We start from the raw sequence: 5,206 nt of genomic DNA, 5'->3' as shown, positions 1-5,206 counted from the left end.
TAATTATTAAAAAAGAAGTAGAATTATTATTTATATTAAGAAAAAATAAAAAAATTAGAAAAAACATAAAAAATTAATGTTGAAAAATGTCGACTCTATCTTTAAAAATTCAAACTCCATGAAAATGATTAGAAGGTTTATTTATTTATAATTATTTTCATTATATTGTCAAAATAGATACACTTGAAATATTAACAAGTTAAGTTTTGCATAACAAATATGAAGATGCCAAGTTAAGAGAAAAAAATTATCTATCCTTTATGGTTTAATTTTTGAATAGATTTAATGTCTACAATTTACATAAAATCACTTCCTCAATGTTATAATTTAAAACCATTTCATAAAATAAATGACAATTGATTTTAGATTACTATAGTATATAGTATATCAATACCACACATAGAATGAAATTTGGTATCTTTTACAGTCAAAACCCTCTTTGTAAGGTTGTCATGGTCATAATTTTATTTAGTTCTAAATAGGTTTTTATATAAGATTTTATAAATTTGTGAAGAATAATTAATTAAAAACAAAAACATGAATAATAATTTAATATTGGTTGTATAACTAAAAGATAGGATTGAAATTTATGTTAAGAATAATTAATTGAAAACCAAAGTATGAATAATAATTTATAATCGTTATTTATGAATGTCATTAAACTTTATTATTTCAAATATCTATAATACAATATTCATTATAAAAATAAAAACTAGAACTATAATTTATATTAAGAAAAAATCTAAAAATTAGAAAAAACATAAATAAAAAAATTAATGTTGAAAAAAGTGGACTCTATCTTTAAAACTCCAAAACTCCATAAAATTAATTAGAAGCTTTATTTATTTATCTATACTTATTCCATTATACTGCCAAAACAGTTGGCTGCCTTATTTTAGGCTTTTTCTTTTAAGCCATTTTTTCATCTGCTGATAAATGCTCTACTAATTTCTCATCTTGTGAGAAATGCTTCTCCACTAAGTTTTGATGTGGTGAGGAATGCTCCACTTCCTCCATGAGTGGTGACAAGTTAGGATGATGTGGCAAATGGTAGAAAGTAGGATCAGAAGTATATCTGTGGCAGTCTGTACAACTAGGTAACATTCGACAGTCTCCAATCAGAATGGTACGCTTAGCGGAGGAGACATGGAAATTAAATAAACTGAGCGAGACAACAAGTATGAGCGTGATGACCATAGATTTCCCCATACTCACTGCTGAGATGAAGGTAAATGGAAAAACACCAAACAACTCAGCAGATGAAGGTAAATGGAAAAACACCAAACAACTCAACAGATGAAGATGAAGATGAAGATGAAGATGAAGATGAAGATGAAGACGAAGATGAAGATGAAGATGAAGACATAGAAGGAGAATGGAAATCCAGAAGGAGACCACATTATGAATAGTTCAAATGATGGTTAAATTTTGAGCGAGAGGTGTTCAAACTCATAGTGCGTGTAAAACAGTCTGTATATGACGTACGTTATTGTTAAAATATTCATTGACTAGATTTCCCTCTAAAATTTTGAGTGGGAAATGTTCAAACTGATAGTGTGTGCGTTATGCTCAGCAATTGATCCACCTGTTAAAAACATTGAATAGAGTGTAACATGTATCAAAATAACTAGTAATTGCACCTTGGTGTGCAATGGGTACGCCGAAAACTATTGGAAGAATTGGAAAAAACAATAAAGAGGCGAAATAGAAGAATAGTGGAAAAGTCAATTTGATAAATTGACATGTTATACTTCATCTTTTTAAGAAGTTAAACAACTGTAGTAATTTTTCATATATAGATAATCCATTTTTCAAAAAAAGGTGATTAGAATAAAGGATAGGAAGATTGAAATTTTAGAAAAATGAAAGGATGGAAACCAATAGACAAGTGTGATATAGAGAAGAAAGTGGAATTGCAGATGAGAAGGGTGTGGGTGCAAAAATATAATACCTATGAAAATACCTTCCTTCACAACAATGAGCTAGATGCCACTATGACTATGTTAGGTAGAGTCATCAAACCCACAAAAAAGTCAATTCCATTGGTGATAATTGTGGATGTTTAAATAATATTCTCTTGTTGTTCAGGGTAAAAGAACAAAGTTATGGCACACTTTAAATTGAATCAATAGAAAAGTAAAATATATGTTTTAAATTTTGAAATGATGTAAACTAATAAAATGTATAATTCTATTAATAAAAATCTTCTTTCTTAATTAATAAATTTCGTGGCTCTGCCACTTTTATCGAAAAAAAAATGTATAATTTTTGGGTGTATTTTATATTTTTAATTTTTAAAAAATTTAAAAAATTATTTAAAAATACTTTCTGATAAAGTAAACACTATAATTTAGTTGCTAATAAAATGTTGCAATTGAAGTTACACAAGGCGTCACACTTTCTATAGTAATCTTTTTTTCTTCAATTTTTTTTGTATTACCATATTACTTAAAAGAGTTTGGAAACAAGTTTATGTGTCAACAATACATTATACAAAATGTATAATTAATTAAATCATAATAATCAATTAAAATTAAAATTTTAAAAAATTATAATTTTTACATACCATAAAATTGATTCATTATATATAAGATATGAACAATGTAATATTACCATATACCTAAAAGAGTTTGAAGGCAACTTTATGTGTTAACATTATGTTCTACAAAATATATAATTAATTAGATCATAATAATCAATTAAAACTATAATTTTTGCATACCACAAAATTGAATCATATCAATTTCAAAGAAAAAAATAACAATAATAAGAAATAAATAACAAAAACATAAAAATAAATAGAAATAAATAAAATTAGATAAAAATTAAGTTATCAAGTAAATTGCATATTGAACATAACAAGCATTTAATTTATGAAGAAGTATTTAAGCTTGTTTCATTATATATAAGAATATATAATAACATAGTCATTGTAATAAATATAGTTATAGTTAAACTTCCAAAAAAAAATCATAATTATTATTTGTCACTTTTATAAATTTAAAAAATTTAACAAAAATACAACATATAAAACATATTATATCTTTTTATATATTTATGAAATACAACACATTCAACTAATCCTCCAAACGGTCTCCCTTATATTAAAATTATTTCATACTAAATTTTCTAACAAAATTGAAATTTGAATATCTCTTCCTTTCACAAATTGAAAATCTTACCAATAATTTTTACAATATAAAATTTTCAAAAAAAAAAATTTCATTGAGCTTAAATATATTTGAATTATGACTCTAAAAACATTCCTAATTTTTTCAAAACAAGCATTATTCTTTTAATGAATTTATATAAGTATTATTAAATGAATTAATTATATTTAAGTTGTGATCTAAATATAACTCTTTAATTTTCTTGAAAGAAATGAAATATTTATAGATTATGGCTTCAATATAAATATAAACTCTATTGAAATAGTTAAATGAGTAAAATATAAAACTAAATAAATTTAAATAAGATCTATGTAAGTTATGTATCTAATTTTGTAGAATGCATTGATTTTTAAAATGTTATCTTTTTATTTTTGTAAAGAAAAGTATTTTCTATAATATTAAATGATTAACATAAGAGAGCTTAATACCTACAAAATCATATGAATCAGTCATGGAACCACAATCCAAAAGAGATAAAAATGAACTTTATATAGGAATTAGTACATGCAAAACTGAATAATAGCGTACACATCATGCCTTCCAATAACATGCAAAAAGTCATTTTTTTGTTGTTAAGAAATTAGTGTGACAACAAAAATTGTGCCAATGTCATTTGCTTACTCACTTTTACTTCTAAAATATTGGCACTAGAATGTGAGAAAAATGAACATAAATATAATCTAGTGAGGTCATTTGGGAATCCTAGACTAACAATACTAATAAAGGAATGTTTTACATACGTGATAATTAAATTTTGCTTCATGTAGTTTTATATAAATATTCTTACAAATTGGGAAGTTCAAGCTAAGAATTGTAGTATTCGAGTAAGATTAGAGTAAGATTGACTCAATAGATTCAATATTCAAATGAAAAAATGAACTACACTCACATTGTAAAAAAGAACCCACCAAAAATTTAAATAATTAAGATTGCAAATATGACATCCAAATATACATTTAAGGTATGATGTATTTTAATCCTAATTAACCTATGACAAATAATACATAAAAAAAGATTAAATAATTAAATAACTTTGAAAATATAAGACACACAAACATTTATCCACAAAGAAAAAATATTGATAATAAATAATCAACATATGAAAAAAACCATTCTACAATCTTAAATTAAAACCTTTAACTGACAAATTATATATTATCAAAACAAGATGAGCAACGTTAAATACCAGAACATGACTCAAAGGGAGGATGTGAATTAATATTCTTAAAAAAAAAATTGATCACAAAGAAGACCATCTAATAGAAATAGAAGATAATTCAAGTCCTAACTATAGAGTCAAAATTAGTGGTGGGTTTTTAGTTAACCTAAAGTAGAGAAAATTTCCTATAAATAATATTGTACGAGACATACATTCACTTTGAGTTGCTACTTTTCTCATTTAGAGATGTGATATTAACTAAAATAAGATAATGAATTAACGATGTTTGTTTTAATCCTAATATTTATTTTCAAGAATCAGATTAATCCTAATATATATTTTTCACAATTGATTAGTGATTTTTCTTTAGGAAAGAAGGTCTAGTACTCGTGGAACATGGTATATAAGACAAACCCCAGTAATTAGTAAATATAAATGAACCGTCCATTTCAACCATTGACTATAAATACAATTGTTTCTGCATTGGTGTGCATGGATGGCAGGACCAAGCAATTCTAGTTACACATTGCATAGATAACACAACACCTGTAAGACTGGTCTTGGTTTGTCTCATTTTTTATTTTGTTTTATTTTATCCTAAAGTAATTCCATTGCACAATCACCGGGCATCTCAGATAGTTGCGCTGGTTAAACCTATGTTCTTCAGCATTATTTGATTGCTTTGCCGTAGGAAATCACCATTTTCTTGTTTAACATTTGCTAATATGCAGGTCACCGAGAGATTCCGCCATAACTATCAGAGTTCTTCCTGCAACTTATTTTTGGTGTATTAAAAACATAATGACAACACTCTTGTTTGATTTAATTTTGTTTTGCATGCTCTTCTTTAACGTGTTGCAGGAATTTCAGTTTGTTT

The sequence above is a fragment of the Cryptomeria japonica genome, chromosome 3 (genome assembly GCF_030272615.1).
Source record: "Cryptomeria japonica chromosome 3, Sugi_1.0, whole genome shotgun sequence".
In the NCBI taxonomy this organism is placed as follows: Eukaryota; Viridiplantae; Streptophyta; class Pinopsida; order Cupressales; family Cupressaceae; genus Cryptomeria; species Cryptomeria japonica.
This window is presented reverse-complemented; position numbering follows the sequence as displayed.